The sequence below is a fragment of the Passer montanus genome, unplaced genomic scaffold (assembly GCF_014805655.1).
Source record: "Passer montanus isolate IOZ18808 unplaced genomic scaffold, ASM1480565v1 scaffold7, whole genome shotgun sequence".
Taxonomy (NCBI): domain Eukaryota; kingdom Metazoa; phylum Chordata; class Aves; order Passeriformes; family Passeridae; genus Passer; species Passer montanus.
The window spans coordinates 14862965-14874011 of NW_024372147.1; positions in this window are offsets into that span (position 1 = coordinate 14862965).

Below are 11047 nucleotides of genomic sequence, written 5' to 3' on the forward strand. Positions count from 1 at the left end.
GGTTGGTTCTAGTAAGGTGTTTCATAATGTTTGGAAATATTTTCATAATTGTTAATCTTATGCTTTAAGGGCTTTGCAATGTTTTGAAATTAGTATATTCTAATATAATATAATATACTATATTATATATAGTATATTCTTATATATATTTTCTAATATCAAAACCCAAACAACAGAAACCTTTTGGGAGATGGTGAGGCTGTGTGTTTTATTAGTATTGTACATATGAAAAGCTTCTAACTATGGTTTTAAAGTAATACTGATGTTAAAGTTCTCAAAGCCACCTTGCATTGTTATTAGACGTTTGTTCTTAGTATTAAAGTCTTGTGAGTCTGTGTGTTAATCTTACGCTTTAAGGGCTTTGCAATGTTTTGAAATGAGTATATTCTAATATAATATATATAGTATATTCTAATATATATATATTCTAATATCAAAACCCAAACAACAGAAACCTTTTGGGAGATGGTGAGGCTGTGTGTTTTATTAGTATTGTACATATGAAAAGCTTCTAACTATGGTTTTAAAGTAATACTGGTGTTAAAGTTCTCAAAGCCACCTTGCATTGTTATTAGACGCTTGTTCTTAGTATTAAAGTCTTGTGAGTCTGTGGTTGTCTCTCTTAGGAAAAGTAATCATTGAGAATTTCACATAATTTGTAGTGCACATTTAATATACATGACAAAGGAAGACCATGTGGTTTAAAATGTTCACAGCTCAATACTTTAAATACTAAATCAATGCTTGTGTATCTTATATTGGTTTTCCTGGAGTTTGGGGGAAGTGTAGTTGCCGTCTCTCTGAAATTTTGTGCTGATACTGTGTTTTGTGGGTGAAGGATCATAGAGATAATTTACTTTTCCTCAAGTTGTCTGCTGTATCTGCTGAAAACGTAAATGTGTAATGGTACAGTTGGAATAACAAGCATTCTCTCCTTTAAATGTGGGAATAGGTTTGAACAACTTAGTAAACTGGAGAGTTAATGTTCAACAGAGATGTAGGGAAGTCCATGTTGATAATGAGTAGATTACAGCCCTAAGTGACTGGCAAGATGGTGGTATATGTAAAAAGGAGGGATTTCTAAGCTACATATTTTAAAATATTAATAAGTACTCAGCAGGTCTTTCACTTAACTAATACATGCAATATGGCTTCTAATTTTTCTGAGCTATTCTTTCTTAGTTTTCTGTCATTTCAGCCACATCTGTGAGAGTTGCTGAAAATGTTTTCTACTGGATATGATAGTTGTAAGATCCTGACCAGTTACAGAGATTGGACTCTGAGAAGAAGTCTTTATTTTACAAAAAAAGGAGTTTACAGTGCAGCTGAGCCAAGCTTAGCTTAGGTGAACTGTCTGTAGCATGAGGGGGTACCACGATTTGACTATGAGGTGAACTCAGTAATTTTAAAGATGGATGAAGAGTGCGTGTATATGGAGGCTCTGAGAATCAGGAGTATAACTATTTCTGTGTATTCTAATTGACTTTAAGCTGTGGTTTCTTGGTAACATGGTATCTACAGTTCCATCATGAAAGTTTTAACTGCTCTGCTAATACTCTGTCTTCATGTGTGAATTATCATTATAAAACAACGTTACTGAATAGAAGACACTTTATGTAATACTATTATTGTACTGTCTTGCTGTAATCTGGTTTTTTATAAGAGATTTAACAGATGCAATTTACATTACATTGACATTGCACCTAATGTATCCTGATAGTGGGAAAAAAAGGCATTTCAACAATATTTGTGTAATACAGGGATTAGTAATACTTTTAACAGATGAGTTACAGCCCAGTGTTTTGCATTGCTAGTGAATCCAAACAAATCAGAGCAATTGTTGACCAATTAGTGTTGTAATGGTATAGACACTAATGATTATAGCTTATGTCTGTAACCTCTTGCATGGGTAGGAGGCAGAATTCTAGGATATCTTGCTGCTATTCTGATTAGTTGAAGCTCAGTTTGATCATGCAAAAGCTTTTGGTTTTAATACCCAATAACCAAGATTTGCAACATGTCCTCACACAAGGATTTGATGTGCACTGCAGGTTACTGGCACAAACTGTAGGATATCTGCTGCACTTGAGATCCTTATGCTGCAATTCTATCCATTCAATTGGACAGTGCCTTCTTTCTTTCTTTTTTTTCCCCCCCTTTTCTGGAAAAATGTAGTAATGGATTGTATCTTACTCCAAATTTTTAGGGCACACGTGACATTGAGTTAACATTCTCTGTAAGTTGTACCTGAGTTAATAATGTCTGCAAGGAACATGCTGGAGTCTCAAAAATTTCAGCTTGGCATACCTGATAAGTGTCCTGCTTCACAACTGACATGTAACTTGTAGCAAGTGTTTGCACTTGTGTGTTATCACTGGTTTAAAGTGATGCAGTAAGATTAGGCAAGGTTTGAAGTTGTTGAAAGTATCAGCTGAAACAGGGAGCTGTGGGTTTAAGCTGCCTCTTCAGGGATGTAACTGAGTAGTCAGATCTCTCAACAGTAGCATCTTTTGAGCTGCTTTTTTGTGATAGATTTCTAGTGGCTGTGTGTAAGCAAGACTACTGCCACCCTTGAGAACCCAACTGAGATGTACGAGGCCTTCTTGCCCTCTTGTGCCTGTAAAAAGAAAGATGGTTGGGGGTGCCAAAATCTATGTTTTTGTGACACTGGTGTTTGACATAATGTCTGTGGTATTACACAGAGGCTGTCAGTAGTAGTGACAATAGAGTAAATGGTGTTAAAATGTGTGGGGTGATGAATATCTTCCTTGTCTCTTCAGTATTGTTGCCTCTGCAGAATTAGGAGGAATTAAAAGTCATAATGCCTCATTAGAGCCATGTAAGTGAGTAACATAACTAAGATGCAAGGTGAGCAGAGTTTAGTGGTTAGGAGGCATTTTTGTAATACTTATAATGAACAATTTTATCTTAAAGACTTCTGCATTTGTGCTAATTTCTGACATCATTTGGCTTCATCTGTCCAGCACAACTCATTTTGTTGTGTTAGATTTGTAGCATTTATCTGCCCCCAACAAGCATGAGCTTTATGTAAATATACAGTGAGGGTTATGTGAACACATGTTTGAAGGATTCAAACCCAAACTAAAAATGAGATGAAGTGAAAAAATTGAACAATTGTGTCAGCAGAGTGGCAGGTTTATTGATTTGAGATGTCCATTACAAGTTTTTGTTCCAGGGACAGTTGGTATTCAAAGCACCACAGAAGAGTTAATTTGACAAATCCTTTTTTTTCCCTCCCAGCTGTTTTGCACCAGTTAAGTGTTAGGAATCAGTAGTTGCTACAGTTCTTTCTGGTTTAGGGAAGCTCCTAAACAGTGTGAAACCAGCATAGCCAGCTCATGTAGCTGGGGTTTGCCTTTAGCGTATGTTGGGGGTAACATTTGGATAAACAATTCTCATGTACATCTGCAGCATTTCATGCTCCAGTAATTACTACCCGGGGTAATGATCTTTGAGATTTTTTGGTGGGGGGGTGTTGGGGGTGGGTCTGTTTTCACTGTGTAGAAGCTAGACTAGCTTACAGGTCTTAGGATTCACTGAGTCATCATCCTCCACCAGCAAACAAAATTCAGACTTGCTCGGATGTGACCTTGTGCACGTATACACTGGTGTCTAGGCTGACCTCTGTCAGGATCTGTATTCTAGATGGATTGTCATTCTGGTTAAGTGCGTCAGCCCCTGCATTTGTACAACAGACCCCTTTACTCACGTTATGTTTGTTCCTCATATTTTAGCTTTGTCCTATTTTAATAATTTGTGCCTTGGAAATAGGTGATTATTTATTTCAAAACCTGGTGTTGTTTTTACTCCTGATTATGTCCCACCTTGGCAGCTCTCTGGTTTTATTGGGATATACTGGTTTTATTGGGTATATTTGACTGACAAACTATATAAGCAGGATGTAAATTAAATTCCAGGGGAATGCAAGGTTTCAAGGATGCATGAATACATTTTTCTGGGATGCTGTGGACCTTCTGGAAACAGTTTTGTGTGAACAGAAAATCATAATGATTCTAGACAAAAGCCTTTTTGGAGAAAATGGTGGTATTGTTATACCTGTGATTTTACCATATATTTTGGATAGACATTATACCATGGTTGCAGAGTAGATAAGCAAGCTATTTTTGTGACGTTTTCAGAAACAATTGTGTTGAATCCCTTAGGTTGTAACATTTTGAATCCCTTAGGTTGTAACCTTTAAGACAGTCTAGATGTAGTCTAGTGGCTACAAAAGTGGGGTGGAAGGATCTGCACTTTAGCTAAAGCTTGCCTGTTTTTCTGTTGTGCTAGAAGCCTGAATCAGTTCTGGTACATCAGATGTGCCTGCAGACTACACATCATTCAGTGTCCTTTAGCTGACAAGGTTGAGTCTAGCCATTGGATGGTATGATAGGTCCTTCTAAAATGCTTAGCAATGGTATATACTAGAATTGGTGTGAAAGTGATGCTGTTCTGTAAGCTTCATTTACTATTTATGATGTAGAAATGCTGATATGCTAGAAAATTTTGTAGCCTGTGAAAAGCATGTGATGTGATTGTATTTGCTGTGCTTTGATTTCAGTGCTAAAGAGCATTTACAGTTGATTTACATAATGAATCAAAACAATATCTCCCACAATGCAGGTCAGGATTTTTTTTCAGAGGATTATTTAGGGATTACTTAGGTTTATTCTCGCAGGAAAAGGATGAGCCACACAGTGCAGTCTCACAGCTGTAATCCACCTTGTTGCTGTGTCCAGTTTACATCTTCCTTTCTGCTGGAGTTTGCAACCTTTCCTGCTGATTACTGCATACATGGTTGGCCTCATCACTGCTCATCTGCAGAAGATGGACTGACATGCTTTACAGTCCTGTATGCCTGGAGAGTTGCTAGCTTAATTTGGTGACAAATAACCCTCAACAGAAAGATCTATTCAGACGTCATTCCTAGGACTATAATAATATATAACCCCTAACAATATCTTTGATCTTTAAAGTTCCAAGTGACTGGATTCCTAATTCACTCAGTTATACATTCACTGCCAGATGGAGCAGTGTACTTCCTGAAAGCATTATGTGCTGCACAGCAGGAGGTGCATGCAAGCGGAACTGCTATAACAATACTAATGATGATCATTCTAGTGATGGGCAGTGTCTGCACTCCAGTGATTTATACTGTTGTTGTAAAGGAAAAAGGTCTGGTCCACAGTGTTCAGGGAAAATTACTGGAATGCCCCTAACATTAGCTTACTAGTTAGAAACACAGAACATATTTGAGTCTTTCATTTCAGTGCATGCAGTCTGTCTTTTTTTTTTTTCCCTATCCCTCATTCCTTCCAGAGAATATGGAGTTACATCTGGTTGATGCTAGGTGTAGGCTAGAGCTGTGCATGTGAACTGCTTAGCCAAAACAAGTCAACTAGAATTAGGATAAACTTTCACGGTTGCTCTGCTTCTGACATGTTTTGTTCCAAGTACTGTTACAAAACAGTTGTGGAAGATGAGTAATAGTTCTGGCATTAGTTTACAGCTGTTTCCTCAGGCTGAGCTAAGCATCATCATCAAGGTTTAAAGAAGCAAGATTCAAGATTGCTTAAAGATAGATTGTAGGACCAAGGCACAGTGAAGTTGCTCTGAAAATGCAAAGCCGGTGCATGCTGTAAATAAAAGTTTGTCTCATGTTGTATCTCAGCTAAGAGTTGTGCAACATTATTTCTTACTGCAGGAATACCATTGGGTTAACAACTTGGGTGGAAAAAAAAGTGAAAAAGTGTGATGGGGCATTTCACTCATGGCCCTGGGACAGAGTTTTCCTCTCGTGCTACACTGAGGAGCCAGGATCATCTCCGGTGGATCATGGAAGAGGTGAAGAGCAGAGGCCCAATCTTCCATCACTTGGCTTCCTGCTGTGGGCACCTGCTCCCTGTGTGGTATAAGGAAGTGTATAATACAGACTTTTTTTTTTTTAATGCCAAGGAAAAGCCCACAGGAGGGCTGAAGGGAGATTATGCTCTACCCTGGGAAGGTCTGGTAGGAGGTTGCTGCTTTCTGTAACTGTCTCAGAAATACAAGTGGGGAATTCAAAGTACAAGACAGATGAACAAAGAAGGCAACAGAGTGGAACTAGTAACAGCCCCAGGGAAAACCAGAGCAGACAGGGAAGAGAGTTACAAAGTGCTCATCAAATTTACATGCAAATAGTAATGCTAACATTGTACATGATTAACCAGAATATCCTACAAAGTCAAACGGGAATGAATAAGACAAAGACTTTGTGCGGTTCTTAAGCATTTGGCTGTTACTACTACAAGAAACTGCTGGCAATCTGCTTTGTGAGCAGAGTTCATGGCATCTGTATTTACATGCTGCACATAGAATTTGGCAAAAAATAGTTTAGTTAATCAGGAAAAGCAATTTATTATATATAGATCTTAATACTCTGAAATAGTGCATACTGTCATTCAAGTTCAAATTTAAAAGATGAACAATTACTGTAAGAAATTACATTGGCAAGAGCTTTTGGTAAAAACTTTGCAGAAAATCAACTTGGAATTAAGATTCTGACTGTAGAATTTTCAAACTCCTCTGGTCCTATGGCAAGGAAACACTGCTGCCTTTGGACCCATAGGTGTGGTTCAAAGGTAAGTCTGTCTTAGTGTCTTCTCACTGCCATCAGAAGCTACAGAAATCATTCACTACAATGAAATCAGAAGACTGACCTTTCGAAACACTTAACCAGTGCTGAAGCTCCCGCCACTTAAAATTTTTGACACTATAAACAAAGAAAAATGAATACTGAGAAGTATTTACACCAAGAAAAACAAATGTTCATTGTGCCTCAGAGAAATGCCTTCACATGGAGTGAAGCATGCTGTTAATATTGCATAATCACGAGTTGTCTGTGCTTTTTACATAGGGATTTTTTTGCTGTGAGTAAAGCTTTTTCTTTGCATAATTTTTTTTTTCCGCTGTTTGCTAACTCGACTAAATTTTCCTCAGGGTGTCTGAATCATAGCTTATGAAATAATGCTGGTTCGTCCCTGCAGGATCCTCAGAAGAGCCACAGAAAACTTGAATTCCATGTTTCCTTAGCAGCATGATGTTACATAGTAGAAAGGGCATTTGCAGGAAGCAGGAAGGAGTTCTGCAAGATTAACATCTGCACCTTTGTACTCACTCTTGTGGGAGGTGTCACAGTGACTATCTGACAATTGCTTGAAATTCTGCGGCAAAAATATGGAAGAATTTAAATTGTGTTGTCTTAGTCTACATTCCTCTATTCCAGTGTCTTCACATATAATTAAAAAATGCATTTTCTGGGATATGTTTTCAGGCAATAGCTAAGAATTAGTTTTATTTCCTATAATCTCATTGCTGACTGAAATTCAAGACAAAATACAGAGCAGATATTGAAGGTTCATTTAGATATTGAAGGTTATTTAGAACAAGTACTTTCCTGTAACACAAATAATACAGGAAAAGGAAATTCTATTCTTTAAGCACACTGATGTAGTTTTGTCTATGCGTGAAATGCCTTGCAATTTAAGAAAAAATGGCTCAGGTTATGGTAGCTCAAGGAAACACAATATGCCTTTTATTTTTTACTTTTCAACAATGTGGAAATTCAGCATTTGTTTTTACAAAGGAAATCTCCTTTGTAAATCTCAGTATTTTTAATATGCAACTTTACAGTAATTGGCGCTTCATCTTACTTTAAAATTACTTACAAGAGACATTTTTCTGGATTTTGGTTATGACACATTTTTTGTCTCTTGCTTCCAAGGCATGTCAGATTTTTTGTTTCTTTCATCTGATTTAATCATACGTGATGCAGTAAAACTGGTGTAAATGCTATGTAAGAATACAGGTGTCAATGCTGCGTAAGAATACAGGGATAGATAATGGAGCAAGGATTTCACCAACACCTGCAAGGTCAGTTACATATTTTTGCTTCACTTCCCATAAGGCTGATTCCATTTCAGATTTCAGTGTCATGAAAGAAATGCGTCTCTGCACTGGCTCTCACACCACCTTTCAGAGGTTAATTCTGACCCAGTGTATGCCTTCTATGTACCACAGATGTTTCAGTAGATAGAGTCAGAGGGAAATTAAGCCAGAAATACAGGTTTAATCCATGGAGGTTTGGATTTTTTTTTTTTTTTACATTTTCCCCTTTTGTCACTTTGTTATTTCAAGTTTAGCATTTTTAATTCATTAGGTCTCTGGCTCTGACTCAGAGAACTTGGCTGTATTGTTCTCCAGCCTTGTAGTCCCTTTCATCAGAATCACAGTGCATATTCTTTAAATAGTACACATTTTCTTTGTGTATGGATTTATTTTCACATAGAAAAAAAGTATAGTAAAGACTATTACAGGAGCTTGGAGGTTGGGCTCACTACCCATGGACTGGGGAAGAAAGGCAGGGATTAATGGTGCATGGATGTCAGTAGATGCCAGACCTCTAGTGGACACAATGCAGAAATGCTTGCAACCGGAACATTACATGGGGAAAAACCATGTTGGGGGAGAGCTGCTGAAAAGTCTTTTTCAAAAGCTTATCTATTATTTGTGCAAAACTGTTATGTCCCAGAATTCATTGTAGCTTTGAGTAAGTGCAGAAGTCCCAGAAAATCAGTTAACATAGTCTGATATTTTTCAACTAATTAAAAAATCTTAATAGCTGTTTTGACTGAACAGCTACACTGGGACATCCCCCAGACTGGAGGACAAGAGGCTGGAGAGCAGCCGTGCAAAAAGAGATGTGAGGGTTTGGACTAGGGACAAGTTGAACACGGTCAGCAGTGCCCTGGCAGCCAGGAGGGCCAGCCATGTCCTGCATGGCCAGCTGGGTAAGGGAGGGATTGTCCTGCTCTGCTCTGTACTGGAGCAGCCTCACCTCGAGTGCTGGGGCAGTTCTGGGAGCCACAGTGTAAGAGAGATACACAACTCGTGGAGAGTGTCCAAATGAGCACCATGAGGATGGTGAAGGGCCTTGAGGGGAAGCCGTATGAGGAGCAGCTGAGGTCACCTGGTCTGTTCAGCTGGAGGAGACTGACATGACCTTACGGCAGCCTATAGCTTTCTCATAAGAGAAAGTGGAGAGGCAAGTGCTAATCTTCTCTCTGGTAACCAGAGTTGGGACATAAGGAGATGGAATGAAACTGCATCAGGGAACAGTTCAGACTGAACATGAAGGAACTGCTCTTATTGAGAGAGTGGTTGGTCACTGAACAGGTTCCCAGGAGAATGGTCTCCAAACCTGTCAGCATTCAAGGAGCATCTGGGTGATGCTTAGTGATATGGTTTAGTCTGAGGTAGTCACAGAAGACCTCAGGTTGGAAGGGACCCATAGGGATCATGCTGCAAGTAGCAGGGAATGTGACTCAATGATCTGTATGGTCCCTTTCAACTTGAAATATTCTATGATTCAAAGAACTACAATGGCTGAAGAAGGCTGTAGTACAGGAGTCTGTGGCTTTTCTTTCCATACAGCTGATACCTGCTTTCAGCCACTGCATGAAAGATATTTAGGAGTTAGGAGTTCTTGCAATTAGACTTTCTTGTACCAAGGAAATTTCAACCTACAGTGTGTTGGCCTATTTGTTCTGGGACTAACGGTGCAAGGAGGAAAGAAGTCAGGTACTGTCAGTGTTCCCACAGAAGCTACACTCTGCTCGTTAAGACTCCCTTCTCCCTGTGCAGACTAGAGAGAATCGGAGGCACGCCAAGCTGTGTGATCAGCAAGATGCACTTACTCCATGCCTCTTTGGTGGCATGATGTGTAGGAGGGACTTCGCCTTTGAACATCCATCCCAGCACTGGCAGTCAGAGTGCCAGAAGACTGAACATCTTTAACCAATGGACATCTAAACTGCAACAATCAAGTCTCGTCACTGGATTCATCGTGGTAATACCTTTCTACTCTTATAATTTCTTTCTCATTATTTTGCCTACATATTTTCTTAACTGTTACTTTTATGCTTTTATATTATTACCGTAGATAACAATAACCAAAATGGCTACATACATCCTCTCCATTGCAGCCAAATTGTTCTACGGCAAACTGTACACACACGCACACACACATGCACATGTGCACACACACGCACATATATATAAAACCACCCATCATTCGGTGTGTTTTCACTATGTTATAGATACATATTATAATACTGGCCTTTTGCATATATTGAAATGGATTCTATATGTGTGGTGTTAAAGTAACTTTGTTAAAAATATATAGTTTTTATTTCTGTTAATTAAGCCTAGACATAGTGGTGAAATAGCTGATATAAGTATGCTTGTGTTAAAATGCCTGCTTGGATGGGATGTGTTTTTCACACACTCTACTCCACCCAAAAGGATCTATCTGGTCATTATTCAGATTCCTATAGACTATGCTCAGTGTGAAAAATACGTTCACTCTCCTGTGAAAATTTAAAAAGTTTAATAAAGGACAATAGGAGACAAAGATTATAGAGCAAAGGTTATTATATAACATTCAGCACAGTCAATTCTCTCAGGTACTGGATATGTTTTTCCATAGAATTCCACCTGCTTGGGTGCACTACTAGATCGTGCTTGATCTAGTACCTTTCCTTCATACTTGACAGGAGTCACCTCCAGGGTCTGAGTTTCTGTCCTCTTCCCAATCCTCTTGTCAGTGCCCACATCCCAGGGTCGGGGATCCCAGTTGCCCGGCTTCACTGATGGCTGGTTTCATGTCGTGGGCTGCAGTATCCCAGTACTGGGGCAGGCAGGTCACAGGGGCTCTCCTGGCTGCTGGCTGAAATCTTGTGCATCCCACAGCTCACCCAGGGATAGAAATGGAGTGATTATCTCTGGCCCTGCCTCTTCCTCCTGTTAGGAGGACCCTGCTTCCTCCTCATTCCTTCCTGTGTGAACTGATTTTATCTTGGATTTCTTCTTCTGTATAGGGGTGACTGCTACTGTCACCAAAACTGTGTGAAAAACCATAACCATCCGACAACATTTTTAGTGTTTCATAATCAAGGCATTACTTTACTTCTGGCCAGAATGTTGTTCT